The sequence below is a fragment of the Dermacentor albipictus genome, chromosome 8 (assembly GCF_038994185.2).
Source record: "Dermacentor albipictus isolate Rhodes 1998 colony chromosome 8, USDA_Dalb.pri_finalv2, whole genome shotgun sequence".
NCBI classification, from domain to species: domain Eukaryota; kingdom Metazoa; phylum Arthropoda; class Arachnida; order Ixodida; family Ixodidae; genus Dermacentor; species Dermacentor albipictus.
Window position 1 is genome coordinate 67,948,185 of NC_091828.1, and position 19,475 is coordinate 67,967,659.

At 43.8% G+C, this 19,475-nt stretch overlaps 1 pseudogene; it reads left to right on the forward strand.

Annotated features, from left to right (window-relative positions):
- Positions 1-19,210, forward strand: part of LOC135914526 (rac GTPase-activating protein 1-like) — a 38,236-nt pseudogene extending 19,026 nt beyond the window's left edge.
- The last annotated feature ends 265 nt before the right edge of the window (positions 19,211-19,475 follow it).

Below are 19,475 nucleotides of genomic sequence, written 5' to 3' on the forward strand. Positions count from 1 at the left end.
GCCATTGGCGGAAGTAAAAGGGGAGGAAAAAAATAAAAGAAGCGGGGGGTGGGGGTGGGTCACTTTTACGTCACGTGATCCACGAACTCCAGTGCGGGAGAACGCAGGGAAGGGATGTCACTTGCAGTGGCTAGACTCGGCAATCGGAGGAAGTGTTATGTTGGCGGTGACACTCGCCTCCTGAAATAATTGGTTAGCAGAGCTGAAATATTTCTCTCGGCTATTAATGAACCGATTTGAAAAATTCTTGCGGTGAAACACTTCCTAGAAGGCCCGTAACAGCGTATAACTGAAATTTCCTATGTGGCTTGGTGAGGGGCCCTTTAAGTTTTGTTGACCATGCCTGCTCTCCCACCCATGGTATGTACAGAAAGTAACACAGGTCAATTTGCAAAATATTTCTACAAATTTAGACATATTTAAGGGAGAAGTCTGCCATCTTACATTGTAGGCTTTTGTTCATTTCTTTCTTGTATTTCTCATTTTGTTGCACTCACTTTTTTCTTACTCTTTCAGAGATCAAAAATTTCTTTCCCATGAAACTCCCATCTGGTACTTCTGATCACAGTGAGGCTTATTGTCTTGTGGATTGCGGGCTCAATCCTCATTTGTGACGACTGCAGTATGCTTGTGCGCCTAATTTAGGTTCATGTGGAAAAACTACAGGTGGTCAAGGCTAATCTGGAGTTCGCAGGGGTCTAGTATCTCGCAGGAGTACCAACCACCACAGTTCGGGCTTAGTGAGCCACAGAGCTCCCTCAGCCATCGCCTCTTGTAATCTAGTGCACACTCGGGCCACTAGAAGAGGCACCGAGTACTGCGCCTGCATAAGAACAGTATTGCCCTGAGTTAGTGGAAACTGTTTGTTTGTGTCTGGCGACACCCAACACTGCACAAACGCCCGGGCTGGCGCAGGATTCACAGGGCTCCCTCGCCAAGGGCGAAAAATGCAGAAAGGGGCGCAGCTGGCACGTTGCTGTGGGAGGATGACTCCCCTCAACATGCCACTGCAAAAAGTCCCCGCTAGGCTGCTTGCTCTCACAATAACCAATGGGTCCACTTGTGAAAGCTCGGGCAATCTCTGTCCACTTGGGCCTCCAACAGCACAAGCACTAGGTGCAATGCACAAGCACCAGGCGAGGCTCTTTGGCGTAGCGTTTGGAAAAGGATCAACACACGGTGTGCGCTTGACGTAAGAGCAATGCAGTGTAGGTGAGCTCAAGACTGAGACCCTAACAAAGGGGCTGGCGGACGAGAGGAAAACATACACGTACCTGTGCTGTCCTGGAGAGATCTTGCTCGCTCTAACCGTTGCACTGGCCATACTGTGGCCACCACAGTCAGCTGTGCGAAGCACCACTGCCGGAAACTGTTCGTGGCATAGGCCACCGTCCACGACCCTCGCAAGTGGAGGAAAGGGAGAGGCATAGGAACAACAGAATAGGTGAATGCCTGCACAGAGGTGCCAGGCATACCTCAGTCCCCACAATTCTCCAATACAGCACCCCTCACAGCCACATTGTTGCTTTTGTACTTAACCTTGTGAATCTATCAATCCATCAGCAAAGAGATATCGAGCACACAAGCAGGACTGAACTCTTTCTTTCTTCATTGTGGGTTCCTTTGATAACCGTACATTAAGATAGGTAGACATTGGTTAGACTCTTAAAGGGTCTAAACTGAAATTCTGTGACGAGAAAACTGAAAGGCAAAGTCTCTGGGAGGAGCAGTTGTCTATGCATGGGCTGAAATGTTCAGACATAACGTCCCTGCGATGTTTTTGATCGGATATCCAAAGTTTGACGACTGGCGGAAGTCATATTTGTCTCCAGAATCATGCACATATATTGGAATATGATGTAGAAGTCCCACAGATGAAGTGTTTTCGTTGGGTAATTGTTTGTGGTTGCCCATGTTACTGCACCAGATTGTTGCAAAACGATTGGAGTGGCAGCGGATAGAAGTTTATCTTGCTATCTATTCTTTGTTGTCGTCTGGGCATCAAAGGATCTGCACCGAACACTCCGGTGGCCCAGAGGCGTGGGAAGATTGCAGCGAGTGCCACCATGCCGAGGCGGAGCAACTCGGCCGAGAAGCTGCTGTCCCGACAGCACACCTTCTGCCCCAAGACGGTGATCAAGACGGAGACCTGCGGTCCTTGCGGCAAGCGCGTCAAGTTCTACAAGACAGTCTACCGGTGCAGCCGCTGCAATGCCATCTGCCACCCGGAGTGCAAGTACCAGGTTAGTCGATGCTGTTTCAGGCACATTTGTAACAGTTTGTGACATGCATCTTATATGTTCGAATCCTGAAATGAGACTTGGCTGCATGAGCTAAGTGTGTGACAAAAAAGATACTTGGATGAAAGAACACATATCACAATACCGACTCTAAAAGAAGTTTCTGTTTGTAACTGACAAGGGTTTTTAGACTTTTGATTAGCTCTGTGGAAGTGATTATGTTGGTCAGGCATTGGTTCCAGGTTCAATTCCTGGACTATGATGACCTTTTCCTCAGCTGTGAGGTTTAAGTCTCTGGGAACCACGTCCATTTGCATTGTGGAATCTATCTTCATTGTGGTATTCAGCAGAGATCATTTCATCATCGTAATGACTGCACCAAAGCCTTACCTGGAAGTCTGCATTTTGCATGGAGTAACATAAAGGAGTGCCCACTTGCCGAATGAGGCAGTCCAACTAATGTTTTGGCAGTTCAGCACTACCCCTGCATTGGACCACAAAGGCATGAATTGCAGTAATTGGCACCTAACATAGACTGAGTTGTGCAGTTCCTACGTTTTTTCAGTTGGCAACATTGTGCACGTTCAAGCAGGATAGGTTGATGGCGTTTTCTTTTTTTTTTTCATCTGCACTTAACGAGCAATTGCGTAACTGCAATGACATTGTTCTTTATAGAGGCCACCATAATTAACAATCCTGGTGTACTCCTACATTCCTATCGGCACCTTTCAGCCTAATATGCTCCAGGTACTTACTTCCTGCATTGTCTGCACATTGGTGCACACATTTAGTGCTAAGAAGCAGAAGGGAGCACAGTGGACAGCTCGGTGCAATGCTTTGCTGACGCATTAGATGGCGTTGCACTGCTGAGCTTGATTTTGCTTGTTCGATTCCAACTGTGGCGGCCACATGTAATGCAAAAACGCTCGTGTATCCTGCATGGGGCGGATGTTAAAGAGCCTTGAGTGGTCATAATTATTACAGAGTCCCCCCCCATTACAGCGTGCCTCATAACTAGACTGTGGTTAAGGTGCGTAGAGCACCGGAGTTTATTTCTAACGTTTTGAAAGATGGTGGAGTCAATTCTCCCGTCTACCTCGCTCCATGCCATCGTGCATACTTATTCTCACTTCTTTCCCGTTGCGTTTGCTTCACTCGTGCAGTATTGGCAAGCCCAAACTCGTATGTTGTCGCTGCGTGTGCCTAATTGCATGCAAAACCAATTGTCTGCACCAGGTGCCGCTGCCCTGCATCCCGGTGTGCGAGACGCCCAAGAGTGGAGGAGCGGGCAGCCGTCGGGGCACGCTCATCTCCGACCACGTGCCCTCCACGGCACCCATGGTGCCTGCACTTGTGGTCCACTGCATCCAGGAGGTGGAGCGCAGAGGCCTGGACTGTGTGGGCCTCTATCGGTCAGCACGCATTCGTGTCTTCACAGGATAACAGTCGAGGGACAGTGCTGCAGTCTTACTTCCTTTCAATGTGATTCGCATTATATGGGAACTGCATGCACTTTCACGGGGCTGTCCGACTTTCGGCGTCTCTAACCGTTTTCCCATCAACTTGCGTCACTATGCAGACCATGGTCTAATGTTTACAGCGTCAGGTTGTTGTGCTGAGGGAACTAGGTGCAACTGAGAATGTGCCACACTTCAATGACAAAAAAAAAAAAGCAATCCTTTAAAACTTATTCAGTGCTGAACAGAATTGAACCCACATCATATATATATATTCAGACAATCTTTATTGAATATTATTCACACACGCCATGCACAGACATTGCGGTGACGGCGCTGTATGGTGCAGTGTGTATAGAAAAATAAGTGGGAGAGGGGCATGTCTGCATACATGCCTCGTACATGATGCATTTTGGCGGTGTCGATGCAGTGTTTTGATAGTGTATTGATTCGATTATGATGCAGTCATGGTTATAAGGCAAGCAACCTAAGAAAAAAAGGTGAAGTATTCACACTAATATAGGCAATATACAGTAGCTGGCAGATTATTCAGACTCTGCGGGGATTGAATGAAGTGCCGAATTACTAGCACCACGAAAATGTAATATGGCGACCATGAAATAGGGGGTATGAAGCTTCAACATGCGGAGTGTGGGTTATGTACAAATATTGCTTTAGTTGTGACTTCACGGCAGCTTGAATTTTGCTTTATAATGTGGCTTCACGGCATGGCGACGCACGCTGCCGTAAAGCCACACTATAAGGCAAAATTCGCGCTGTCATGAAGCTACACGTAAAGGTGATATTCGCATATATGGTGAGGGTAACTTTGACACTAAAGATTCTGAGGAAAAAGACCTCGCCTTATATTCGAATAAGTACAGTGCATTCCTTCAATGCTAATTTCATTAACGTCAACATTCATAGTGAGATGGGTTCTGCTCAGTAGACCATTACGCAAGAAACAGTGAAGCAGACACAAAAAACACCCTGGCCATCCAAGAAACATTAATTTCAAATGCACATGCGCACTTCGACACTGAAGTTAAAAGGATATCATATGAAGGCACCCAAGAGGCACACAATAATAAAGAATGACTCATTTTGCCAGGTTGAAACTATAAATGCAAAATTAGAAGCTCAACTTCTACTGCCATCAATGTCAGGCCGCTATCTGCTCTTAGCTAAGATAATTAAGAGAAAAAAGCAGATAGCATGCTGATTCTACTATTTCCCAGTCTGACGGTTTCTGCCGCCTCAACGATTTCTTGTGATATGTGTGTTGTGCTTCATCCTATTGCAGTGTGCTGCTCTTAACGCCAACATTCATTTTTTCTTACAAGCACACATCTTTTTTTTTTTTCGCAAGAATATTGTTAAGCGGCATTCAAACTCTCAAAGATGTGTCATGCGTTTTTTAATCTAATCAATATTCTTTATGAGAAGCTTCAACTGGAAAGAAGATGGAGTACATAGTAAATAGCTACAGTAAAACTTTGTTAATTAGGATATCGCAGGACCAAAAAAAAGTCCAAATTAACAGAATGTCAAATTAATGAGGTTACCTAGAAAACAATAAAAAAATGCTATGTCAACACACTTTTATTTACAGAATGACTTGGCAAATTACATTTCTATTTCACAGAAAAGCAGTGTGGAAGCTGCAATTCTCATCTCGAGACTGATTAGCACTTGCAGTTACGAAGGCATTGTGACTTCCTTCGCAGCGTGGCCACAGCGCGTGTCATTTGAGCCACGCTTTTCACTGCCGCGCGCAAATCCAGATTATTTTGAGGCAGTTTGCTGATCGCCAACAGATCGTCCGTTGATCACTGACTATCCAAGCTCATGGATCGACATGATCGGCTTGGCATGGATCACGGCGATCCATGCCAAGCTCCGAGAGTTGTCTGAATTAACCAGTGTGTGGCCAAACATGTCTGAATTAACGAGAGTTTGCCGGGACCAGAGCACGAGTCCGAATGATCAAATTTCCCAAATTAACGAGGGTTAAATTAACAAGGTTTTACTGTAATATCTTTAAAGCCTGGAAATGCCTCTTATTGTGGTGGCAGTACTGCAAGTGCAGGAAATGCTTATTGAGTTCCTTTCAAAATGTGCTTAGTGTTTTATAAAGTGTTCCAGAAGAAATTCACAAATATTCGTTCTGTCGCAACATCCAACAGTGAGAGACAGGCACTGCAGATCAGTGTTGTCATTCTGCTAAAACACAACATGCAAAAGTACGCACTATTCTTGGTAGCCTGATAAAAATGTTAGAAATCTAAATTTAAAATGCAAATTTACAATCCACACGCGTTAGTTTCATATTGGCTAAAAAACATGCCATATTTGCACGATTCTATTGTGCCCCTGATTGTAACACTGTTATGTTACCGCCAAAATATTTTTTAAAACTTCGTACAAATTCTACCACGCACATCAAGTAACTCAACCTGAGTCGACGTCTACCATGCTAAAACAATTTTGTGGAACATACAAAGGCACACAAACACGCACACAGCTTAATCTTGGCAGTTAGTCGCTATTGGAGTCCAAGGACACCTCCTTTTCGTTGTCTACCAATCACAGGTGGTCCTCTGCAGCTCCATCTAATGCATTACAAATGCCACATGTACAGCAAACTGGAAAATGGCGAACGTAAACAAAGGCTAAAAAAAAAAAAATTTCTTTTTGCTGGCAGTGTGGCTAGCTGCCTTGCGTGTAGTTTTTTTTTTAAGGTAAGAATTGGTTTTTGTTTTTGATTTCGAGTAGAATTAGTTACCATTGTAATGCACATGCGAATTTGAATGCACTCCAAAAAGAAATGTGCCTGTTAGAATCATGTAAATATGCTATTTTCAGTGCTAAGCAACCCATGAATTTGCTAAATTTAGAGAGGGACGTGCTAAATGGAGATGCTCATCAGTTTCTTATTTTGTAAAGTTGCTTATAAAAACATTTTCTTCATTTTCATTTTCACCTGAGACCTTCGTCATTATTTTTCAGTGCTTTTGTGATAAAAATGTCCATGGTAGACATGGTTTTTACAAACGACTTGAGTGTGTGAATATATTAATAAGATTTCAAAAGCTGTCAAGCTTTAGCTTGTGTGATGCTCTGCTTTTATCGCTTCTTTTCTTTGTGTGCTAAGAACAACCGGGACAGCCTAACTGCATGTTTTACTATCCAGGGTATCTGGTTCGGAACGTGAAGTGCGTGAGATAAGGGAACGCTTCCAGCAAGGCAAGGGTGCCCCAAACTTGGTAAGCTCTTAAGTATCCGAATGGAATACTTGCAATGCGTAACTACATGCTGCAAATGACATTATTCACTCTGGCGTCTCAACACAACACAATGGCACTTGATCAAAGGCATATTGGACGGTAGTCCAAATAGCCCCAAATCTCCAACATTTCAGAAAAGGTATACAGTCAAGTCTCAATGAGCTTCAGGAGACTGCTGCAAATCGTTCGTTATTCTGAAAGTTCGTTGTAGTGAAAGCCCAAAAATTAACCATTACGCCCATCAGTTCATAAGTTGTCACCATATGAGCTGTCCATGAAAACGTCGCTGATGACTCCCGGCCCAAGCTGTTTTCAATAGATTCCGCTTCCACGCACCACCAAAGCACCGTATAATACGAATGATGTGCACAATACAGACGCAGACATAAAAAAAACTACCAACAAAGAGGGAAACTCCATGTCTCTTCCAAAGCGCAATGTTTCTTGTTTTTCTCACGTTCCTTGCCGTAGACACTGCACCTGTCTAACTCGAGGTAGACACCTTAACTATTCCAAAGCGTAAGCATGTGCAAATGACACGTCCAGAAAGTGCAAAGTGCGACAATGTGGCATCCCTGCGAGTACGGAGGTTACATCGTCACATCTCTCTGCATGTGTAGCTAGTACAGCCACAGAAAGAAGCACAAAAGAAAGAGGAGTGTGCAGAAAAAAGGTCAAAAGAAAGGACATGCCTCTGTTGCTAGGCGACACTTGTCTGGGCGGAGCATACGCTCACAAAACCTGTTGTGTCGTCGCCTCCACAGTAAATAAAGAAAAAAATGTTCTCTCCCACATTTTTTTTTTCTCTGGCGCCGTCAGCTTTTACGAAGTCGTGCACTGTGGCTTTCATTTTCTTTGCCTCTAAGAAACTCCAGTTTTTGGAATATTAGTTTGCAGTACTGAGGCGTTGTTAACATGTCATGGAAACTGAACAACAATCATTATTCTGAAACATTTAGTATTCTGAAGTTCGTAGTACTGGAATATCTTCACATTAGAACTAAGAAATCGGCAGGGGATTTCTGAAAAGTTTTTCAATGTGGTGTTCGTAGTAACAAGATTTCACTGTAGTATTCAATAAAGCACCCTGTAATTGTGTACACACAATATGCAGAGTGCCATGCGCTCAAGATGGCTAACTGGCACCTCACAGAGGCTTTCCCTCAGACATAATCTTAGTTTCGGTGTCTATTGCAACCATTGGCCAAGTGTCGCACGTTAACCACATCTTGACTAATATTGTGGTCGTGCATTTTGCTACTTGGCGTGCACCATGGTGGTGTCACACTGTGCACTGTGTAGATTGATTAGCTGACACTGATGTCTATATCGTGCCAAGAGTCTACAATATCTAGTATCGGCAAATCAGTAATGATGTTCCTGCACATTCCTCATGGAACACAATGAATGATGCAAGTACACAACTATCGGCGCATTTTATGACTAAGCTCAGTGGTGTGAGCAATTTTTCAACTACAGCTTATTCAAGGCAGCAGCAACGCCAGTGACTGTAATGCTCAGGTTCTTTGCTTCCTTACAAAGTACATGCTTTTCAAGATGCAGCAAGATGTGAAGGGCTGGTTATATCACATCTACTCTAAGCACTGTACACTTCTTCAAAGAGAATATTGAGCTCATTTGTCTGGCCACCTTGACTGTGCAAAACAAACAGGATGCGCATCTTTTTTTGTTGTTGGTCTTATTGCACTCGGATTTTGTGCTGCCAAGATGTACAGCCGACAGCAAAAGATTGTGGAGTGCTGAATTTGCAAATAGGCAATTTCCTCATGACATAGCTTATGCACGTGTACTGGTTGTCATATGGGGTGCGTCCACTGCCTCTATCGATAGCAAAGGTGGATGGATTGGCTGCAATGAAATAAAATTGTTTCTAGGATGGCGAGCTCCGAAAGCTTTTGCTATTTGGGGTACACTCTTCACCAATATGAAATGAAGCGCCAGTTTTGTGTTAAAAGCTGGTAAATTTCATTGTATGTGTGATTCTAAGAAGGGAAAGTTCTATGAGCTGGATTTTTCAACAGGGGAACAACATAACAGTGCAGTGAGTGAGATTCAGACTTGCATGTTTGCAAAAATTTCTGAACATGAAGTGTTCCCTCTCATATTGACGGACAGTGTACTATTGCCATCAAATGAAATTCGAACAGTGGAGCATGTGGCTGAAGCATAACTGAAGGTATAGCGCCCGCTGTCCAGTCATCACCATTAACAGGCGTGCACATCCGGTTTGACAGCACTGCACGAAAGTGGTCCCTCTATGCTGCAATATTTTTGTTTCTGTTCTGGTAACCTTTTATTTGAAAGAAAAAAAAAAATGTTCCTGGCGCAGTAATGGTGACAGCGCGAGCTGTATCACGCGCTTCACTGTTTGCATTTGATGCCGATGGCACATGCAGTTTTGCTGTACTGTGCCTTAATGCTCGCCCTCTACTGTGATATTCCAGCTTCTGTTTTCTTCAATTTTTCTTGGCTAGCTTTCAAATAAGAAAGAACTAGAACAGAATTGAGGATGTCGCAGCGTAGAGGGAGTATCGTCGTGCAGTGCTGTCAGGCCTGATGTGCACGCCTGTCAATGGTGATGAGTGGATGGCACGCTCTCTGCCTTCAGTGCTGATTCGGCCACACGCTCCGCTGTTCGCATTTCGTTACATACCCTAGTTTACCTGTGTGTGTTGTGCTCACATAGTTGTTTTCACCCTGACTCGAGGAGGAACAATCTTCGCTTGCAGTGTGGCATTGAATTGCATTGCCAGTTGTTCGCCCATGTTTTTTTCAGTCAAAGGTTGACATCTACGCTGTGTGCGGAGTCCTCAAGGACTTCCTGCTTTCGCTCCGCGAGAGCCTCATCACCAAGTCACTGTGGCATACTTTTGTCAGCGCAACAGGTGAGCCTTGACCCCTTGAGCAAGTCTCTGGCGGCTCTTTTTTTTTTTTGTTCCTTTTGAAACATTCATTTCCTGCACTTCTTTTATTTCGATTGTAATTATATGGCCACCCCAGGCGAATTTCTGGCGTCAGTGCTAGGAGGTGGGGGCCGAAGGGGAGCGCAGGGTAGCTTGTGTGTCTGCTTCTACTCCGGTTGCAGTTGCTCATCGCGTGACTGAGCGCATCCATCCATGTCGCAGGTGTTATCTGGGAGGTAATTGGAGCTGGGTTCGAAGGGTAACGGACCCGAGATACCCGATAGCTTTGTGTGCACTGTGTTCTCGCATGCCTGGTTGGTGTTGAAGTGAGAGGCAGCACGAAGGGCAGTTCACTCACCACTGCTATCGCTCTTCATCACGCCAGCGTTCCGACAGCTAGTGCCAGCAGTTATTGAATGAGATGTTTGTGTTTGCTTGTGCGTGCATGACAACCTCCTTGTTAAATGAGTTGGTAAGCAAATGTTTAGAGCAGTTCGTCCAGGTGATAAAATTGCTAACCTTGCTTTATATAGCTGCCTAATAATTAATGAAAAGCAGCTTTAAATCTGTATTACAAGCAGGGTATCGAACTGGAACTGAAAACTGGAACCGAACCCATATTTTTTCCGCCATTTTGGAAATGTACTTGAAGCGGAACCAATCAAAGGAACCGTTCCAAACCAGTTGCAGGAAGAGATTTCGAGCAGAGCAGTCTGGTAAAGAAAGCTTTATTTGCTCGAAGCATTGCTGAGAAAAACTGGAGACGCTGCCGTGAGATGCTGTGGCAGCATCGTCCGTCCACACTCTAGATATCCTGATAGAACCATCATGAGTCGTAATAAACAAGTTGATTTTTATCAAGTTATTGGCCTCTTGTGGTTGCCGTTTGTCACAAGAAATTGGTGCACGTATGAAAAAGCCTACACGGCTCGAATAAACATGCTGGCATGCGCCGTAAAAGCCTCCAGAACGATGGAGAGAAATTGACTCGTGGCACACAGAGAGGTGTAGCCTTTTAAACAGTGCCTGCCAGAAGATTGTGGTGAGGATGCATTACTTGGAGACAAGGTCGGCCCGTCACTGGTCGGCGGCGAGCAGAGTGGAGCACAAGGGGGCACCACAGCGACTGCGTATAGCCATTGTTTTCCTCAAGAAAACAACTGCAGGTTTATGAGCCAAGAACAAAATAAAATGAAACAATATTAATGAACTAAAATGAATAAAAATAAACACGCGGCCATAAAGAGTGATGTTTTCACATTCACACACTTAAGCAGCCTTAATAGGAAGCTTTAGCTCGGGCCCAACTCCGACGCGGCCTATTCAAATACATGTAAAATGCAAAAACGTTCTTCTGAGATAACCCTTGGACCGATTTTAGTAAAATTTCTTGCATTCGAGAGAGAAAGTTAAATTTTAGTGACTTGTACGCGGAATTTAGATTTAGGGCCTGAATTTTGTTACAAGGATTTACAAAAATTTGAAAGCTTGAAAAAAATAGAATCGCGAATCTAACAAATTCGTACCTCTGCATCAAGAAGAGATATCATGGTTCTGTAAATGGCATCCATTAGATCATTGAAAGCGGACAAATTGAATGTGTCATTTTATATTTTGCTAAATTCGTTACGTTGTTTACAGGGGTTCTGCAAAAGCTGCATTTCCATATTGCTAAATTTTTTTAAATTCATGTGTAACATATCAATTTTGTCCGTTTTAGATGTACCATAGATGCAATTCACATAATTGTGGTATCATTTTTCGTTGCCGAGTTTGAGTTGTAAAGTTGAGTTTTGCTTTCTGAACGTTTTTGATTTTTGCCAATTTTTAATAAAACATTTACGACCTAAATAGCAAACTTGAAAACAAGTCACTAGATTTTGAGTTTTTATTTTATACAAGCCAACCTCCCCAAATATGGTGCAGTGGTTGCCGAGAAAAAGTAATTCTCCTTTTACACGTATTTAGGTTGGAGCACCCGATCTAAAGCTTCCTCTTAAGTGTCCCTGAGGACCTTTTATTTCACTTCAGTTAGTATTGTAATCCTTAGCCTCCCATGGAGAGCAAGTGGAATGTACAGTTAAGCTGGCCAAGTCACAACAGTTACGAAAACAAACCTACATTATGAATTTGTTTTTATACAGAGATGACAGAGAAACGAAAACGCAGCACTAAAAGATAAAAAAAAGAACTGTTTTTTTTTTCCTCTGAACCCATTTGAACTGGTTCGAACCAGAACAGAATGGTGCTCAGGAAACAAACCCCGAGCCGAACCTGAAAAAATTCTGGTTCAACACCCTGAAAACAAGCACTGAGTGGCTCAAATATCTAATTTCATGTTGTGTTATTACCATTTGAGCCCACTTAGGCTTGCAGTGAAGCTCAGTTGCTGTGTTGCACAATGCTTGAAGTATTGCCAGAGTGCTCTGCAATAATCATTTGAACGCAGTCGACTTTCATTAATTCAACCCTGACGGGACCAATGTAAGTGAACTAATTATTCGACGGGTTGAGTTAAGGTGCAGAAAAAATGTCAAAACACACCGCTAATTCGTTGTAGTACTTGCCCTATTCTAACATGCCCCTGAACACCAAACACGCTCCCACTTTGTGTGTGTCCAAAGTAGGAACCCAACATGCACCCGATTTTTCATCGCAATATATAGGCAAGGGCCTAATAAGTGCTGCACAATGATGGCTGGCTTCTTAAGTTTGCCGCACGGTTCTCTAGAGCCAGCTTTGCCGCTATACATTTGTGTTATGCGGTAAAGAATCCGACAGCCATGAGTGCAGTTTTGGCTTTGTAACTGGTTGGGTGTTTCACGGCAAAAAGACTCTCCTTAGAACCGGCTAAATACTGCAATTAGACATTGTAGGGTATCATTATTGCTTGAAAATCCTAGGGCAGGCTGAATAGCCATTTTCGATGGAAGATCACTTGCATTCACTGTCCCTTAAGTTCCGCTGAGACTGAGACATGCTGCCATTAAAATGGGTCACTATCGGGGTTTTCATAGCGGTCAAGTGCATGCATGGTGACGGGTCAAGTCTTAATTATGAAATTAGCAGAAGTCTACCATATTCCATTGTTGTTCTTGATAAAATGGCATTACTCAGTTTTATTTTGTCCATCATAGCAGAGAGTGAGACAGACAGTTACTAAAGAGAAATAGGTGAAAAAAGCAATAAAGACAGAGGCAGCTTCCAAGTGGGTTTCTGATAAGGTGCCTAGGTTGGATCTATTGTTTAGCTTCTGAACGGGTACCATAGAAATTTGGCCTAAATGGCATCTATCTGTAGGAAGCTCTTCAATCAGCTGGTGACCTACATTTTTCACCAATGATGTAGTTAAACCTCACTATAACGAAGTTGTATCCAGCACATATTCCTTCGTTATATCTAATATTTGTTATATTTGTTACATGCTGAATCGGTGATAAACATTTAAGCTTACTTCGTTAGCATGTCTAACAGCTTGTTGTATCGAGGTTTGGCTGCGCTGAAACGTGGAGCTCATGGAGAGAGTTTTGCAACTGGTACAGTTGAAAAGCTGTGGATGTTGTTGACTCCCCCGTGTAAACCCGTCTCGCTCTTCGTTCCTCCTTCCCCGTGCAGAGCTAGAGCACGAGGACCGGGTGTGGGCCATGTGGCAGGCGGTGACGCAGCTTCCGCCGGCCAACCGGGACACCCTGGCCGTGCTGGTGCTGCACCTGCAAACGGTGGCCGCCCACCCCGAGGCCAAGATGCCCTTGAACAACCTGGCACGCATCTTCGCCCCCACCGTGGTCGGCTGCTCCGTCAATGACGTGGCCACAGTGCCCAACCTCTTCGTCGAGATGGAACAGCAGAACCTGGTACGTTGTTGATGCGTACTTGTGAATGGTGTAGAAGGCGCAAGACAGATGAAAGGAACAGACGCAGACGCACGCTCCCAACTAATATTGGATATCGTAGAAAGCAACGTGCCCTTTTTTACAATGATAGCTTTCATGGGCACGCTTTTCCCGGCGTTGTGATGTCTACCGGTGATCGGGTCCACTGATGGAGCCAGTGACCGTTATAGCAGTTCCAAAGTGCTTTGCAATAAATTTATAAAATGATAAATAAAAAACAATCGTAGTTCATGGAGGGTTGGAAGGTTTCCTGAGGTGCACAGTGCATTGGCTGCAAAAAAAAAAAAAGACAAAGCCAAGTGGATGTACGGTCACGCTCATCTCGGTTGGCTGTGCCGGAGCCAGGGCAGCATTCTGGCTTTCACTGCAGGCATGAGTGTCGCACGCAAACACACTAGTGTTTGTGCTCAGCACCTGTGGGCACAATACCACATTGTGTTGCAAACATTGGTCTGAGCAGAAGGGAACACTAATCAAGCCAAGTTTATCTGAGCCTTTCATTGGACACTGACAAAAGCTGGTGGTTTCCCACTGGTCCCTTCTTGACGTGCGAGGCCTGCAAGTTTGCTTACTGCCTTTCCTCACCTTGCCAGCATTGTGACACGCTTGGTATCTGCGAAGGGTGCCTTTCCTGCTCCATAGTGGCAGTTGTCTCGCGTGCTATGTCGTACCGTGTTGCCTGCGCATATTGTTAGAGCACCGTGTGAGAAGTTTGAGCGTAACGCTAAGCCTTGCTTTTGCTTTGAATGTGTGTTGACTTTGGCTGAAACTGGCAAATTTCTTTGAAACGGAATCCTTTTTTTTTATTGCCTGGAAGTGTACATAGTGCAGTTCAGCCTGTTCGGGTGTTCACATGTTCACGTTTCCACATGTGGGGAAGTGACCTTGCAGAGAAGCTGACTTTAGGAAACCAGCCACCATGGTGCAACATATATTAAAACCTTTGCTCATTTTTCTTGCTAAAAAAATCGGGTGCTTGTTAGATTTCAACTTTGTTTAGGAGCTTTAATGTCATATCTACGTTCTCCTCTTTGGGCTTATAAAATTTGGGCGCACATTTGATTTGGGGGCATGTTAGAATTGGGTAAATATTGCCATGACTCAGTGGTGTTCTGATGTGTTTTTCTACACCTTGTTTAATTCTACCTGCCAGATAATTTGAACAGTTTTAGTGGGTTAAATTAAGGGAAGTTGACTGTAATTGAGAATTGAAGCCAAGGAGTCATGTCTACGTGGCTTTTTTATGACTAGCACCGCTTTTGAAGATCCCCATTCTTGAAGCGGGCTGCAAATGTAGTACATTGGCATTTTAGCTTAGCTGTTTCTAACATGTCTCCCTCCATCAGTTTGGAATTAAACTGAAACATTTTTAGCATGTTTGAGGGGACGGTTATCTCGAAAGTGGCGATTCTGCTGGAATTTCTGCTTATTGGATATGACATTACAATATGTAGCTTCACTTTTGCGGTAGAGCCCTAAGGTGAATAGTTACAAGTCATTTAGTGACTCTTCTTAATTGGCTTCTTGGATGCTACAGGTAATTTCTGCCTCTCGCAAGAAGTTGCCTGCACAGGTAGAACAGCAGTATTCGTCGCAGCTGATTTTTATGTTGTATAAATAAAAATATTAACAATAAAACGGGTGGTATACAGTAGAACCTCGTTTATACAATCCCACTATGTACAATTCCCCACTGCTAATGTTCCAATCGAGAACCCAAAAAATGGCCCAATACAGCTGAGCTTTTTTTACTGGTTCGTATGTTCTCGGAAAATGCAATCTTTCGGAACCAGCGTTCGGCACATCGTCAAACTGCGATTTATGACACATTTTCGACCCGCTAGGTCCCACGTAAACAAGAAAAGGCGCGAGGCGCACATGATCAAGGACAGTAGCCGTCTGCCGCTGCAGCTTTCCTGCATTACTCGCCTGCCCATCTCAAGTGCAAACACCGACATACACTCGGTTTCTTATTCCAGTACCACTAAATCTCCTGCAGGTTCATCACCTATCACATTCACAGCATTGCTGCCAACCCTATAGCAATAAGCATCTTCACCTGTTTCACAGTACGTGGGGTGTAGTGCCATTGGGAGCGTAGTGCACGCCTTTAATTGGCAATAACCCAAACGCACCACCGTTCCCTGCTGCACGCGGCATCAAGTGAGCGTCATGTTGCGCTCTGGCGACATCGTGCCCCGGCGTTGCCCACCAGCCCGATTTCAGTTCTGGTTTCCCGTCGCGGTCTTAAAGTACTATGCAATGCTTTAATAATGCCACCAAGAATGTGAGAATGACAATGTGCTTCTTGGGTTGTTCGGGCCCAGCAGCTTGATATGCACTGTCACCTCGTGCTGCAACACTTTGCATTACGTAGATGTCGGCTACAGTTGAGTCTGTCAAATTGTCTTCTTTCGACTTCGAATCGTACGTTTTTCTAATTAGTGCATTTTTTTTCTGTTTCTTTTTTCCCAATACGTACATATGAATGAGGTTCTACTGTATTTATATTGGTTCACAGACAATCGCACATACGGCACACGGCTTTCCACATTTTCAGGTGATGGAAGCCTTGCTGTCGGTGCCAGCAGATTACTGGAATCGGCTCTTGGATGTCTAGCACAGTGAAAGACCTTGGCACTATGAAACCGGTGTTTGGTGAGTGCTGTTTTAATGGCCTACATTTTGTAAGCTTGTGCAAATATGCGATATTTTGAATATTCAATCGAATAGCACGCTATTTGATTTGAATGAATATGTGCATTTTCCTGCATATAAGCCGCATACCCGATTACAACACCCTGGAAAGAAAACAAAGAAAAAAAGAAATAACTTGCATTTCTGCATGAAATTATCCCAATGATGGCACTTTGAAAATGAACTGACTCCAGAGATGAACCCGTTTCTCTTTTGCAAGCAAGGAACCAACTTTTCTTAGATCTGTCAATACCTGGCTCTTGGGTCAAGGTTTTATGGCAATCCCACAACTATTCACTTCGAAATTATTCGACACTGATTACTATTCGCTTCGGTACGAACCAAACAATTTATATTCGCCTAACATTTTGCCACTTGACATCATTCATTTTGTGTGGAAGCAGCATTGGGACATGGCTGTGTTATTCCATAAGGGCTTAAAGGGACGCTAAACAGAAACACACAATTAGTCTGGACTGATAAAAGTAATGTTTGAAAACTCTATTTGCATTACTTTTGTGCCAATAGGTTGATCATCTAAAAAAGAAAATGGAGATGAAATTAACATTTTCTAAGTTGTCCACTAAAAAGCTGCAGCACTGGTATTTCTAATAGCACAAATTTCTAATATCCTTTTACTTTTTTAATTGGGCCATAGTGGGGTTGAAGTCCTCGGTTGAAGTCCTCGAGACTTGCTCGCTTGATTCTTTGGCTCCTTCAGAATACAGGGCAGTCCACTTTTACTCACCAAAAAACTTAACTTGACTGGAGTAGGCACCACCAAAATCGTGACGTCGCAACAAGCTGGTATGGCAATTTTTGATATGGCACTGCGGCCCGTCTTTAGTTTTTGCATCTTTTCTGGTGCCACACCTGTACCTGAAGTTAGAGTGGCTGTTTTTGATATTGTAGAAGGGTGTCTGACCAGTACAGCCGCAATTATTTTTCTCTTGGGTGTACCTTTAAGGGTTGTCATTCAACATGTGGGCAATAAGATTATTAATGCATGGTGTACTCTGTATCTACAATAACCTCTAACAATATTGAAAGAATGTAACAATTAACAACCCTGTAATAGTACTGTTAACGTGGCTCTCTGGTCCTAGATCATTTGCCCATCATGAGGGTGAGAATCCCTGCATTTCGCTAGACTTTGCTACTGGCTTCATTGAGCATGTACTTGTGGACTTCAGGCTGGGAAACTACGTCGGTACACGGTGGACTAGTACCTCAAAGCTGCAAGCACAAACAAATAATTACAATGAAAACATGTTGCAGATGTTCTAATACACTTCTGGTTATCTGTGCTGCAGAATTCGGGCAATATGCCCGAAGCGTGCTCTTAGCATGAAGCACTGGAAGAAGCACGTGTGGGCAATTATGGCTGGCACCAGTAGTTCGTGTAGTGAGTTCTGTTCATTTCTGATGATGATTTATGTCTGGTAAATTCCTAAACAGCTTAGTGTTTTATTCATATTATGTATAGTATATAAAATACTGCAAACAGGAAGTCAAAGCATGGAAGGCATTACAAAATACAAGTAATTGAGAATTGCCCAAAACTGTTATTTTGTGGATAAAAAATAAAGTTTGCATTTATCTTTTGTTGCACTACACTGTTCACGACAATTTTTAGTGCCTATTGTCACATGACCTTCCCCTATGCCATGCGACAGGATTAGAGAATCGGCCGCTGTTAGCAGGTTCTTCCAGGAGCATCAACGTCGTCATGCTCCTATCAAACTCTTTGAGACAGTTCAAGAGTGAAGAAGTGTGAGAGGCAAACTTTAAAACTTCAGATATAAAGTGCTTGCCAATGTGCTTACAGGTTCATATTGTTACGCGTGAAGAAAACGAAGATTGGTGAACATGCTTGCAGTCCCAAGTGGGGGAAGGAAGAAGAGAACAACGCTGAGTTGATAAACCAGCTGACCGCTCTTGCACTCGCATTCGTGACCTAAAGTAAACAGCCCCATTCACCCGTACCACCCGTAAGGGTGATAAACGGTCTTGTTCGCGCGTGACAAAGTGGTGGCCACACGGCGCCCCGTGGCCAGCACATGTATCATCTGGCGATGAGTATTGGCCGAGCAGCTCCCGGAATCGCTCCCCGGCATCTGACAGGAGTTTGACACCCCCTCACCTCCACCATTTTGTTAGGCGCGAACGAGACCATTTATCACCCTTACGGATGAATAGGGCTGTTTACTTTAGGTCGCGAAGGTGAGCGCAAGAGCGGCCAGCTGGTTGATCAACTCGGCGTCGTTCTCTTCTTCCTTCCCCCACTTGGGACTGCAAGCACGTTCACCAATGTTCGTTTTCTTCATGCGTAACAATATTTCTGAGCTAGTGCTCTTTTTGCGTTTTGTAAATCTAAATACCATTGCATCATTCTTTTTTTTAGTACTGCCCATTTTCATGCTTTTGCCATTTCTAGCCTGGCCAAGTTGCTGACGTTTTATGAAGCTTGACATGCCGCAAACAATTTTTTTGATTGCCCCCACCTTCCAACTTTCAGACAGCCTGGCCTGGTGTGAGGAGTCGCCCGCTGATCTCTTGTCCCGGCATAAAGTTGCGGCACACCAGGACATGCTTAGTTCCTTCTCCTCATTTTATTTATACACTTTGACAATCTCTGTACAGTGCAGAATTTTAATAAATTTGTGTAAAAGCTCTCTTCCCCGCCTCACCTGGAGTGCCGCAGAGTGACATTATTTTTGGTTGGTTGTCATGCTTGGTTCATTCACACTTTTACTATCAAACTTCATTACAACGAAGTCTTATCCAACACAAAAACACCTGTGTCATGTACAAAATAACTGTTGCGATTATACATGTAAAGACTAACCAAATAAGTATATAGTAACCTAATTTTACTTCAGTGTTCCAACAATATATCTAGGTTCGACTGTTCAGTTGGGTGCAACAAAAGCATAGAGAATAAAGAGTTACGAGGTCACGTTACTGTTTTGGTAGT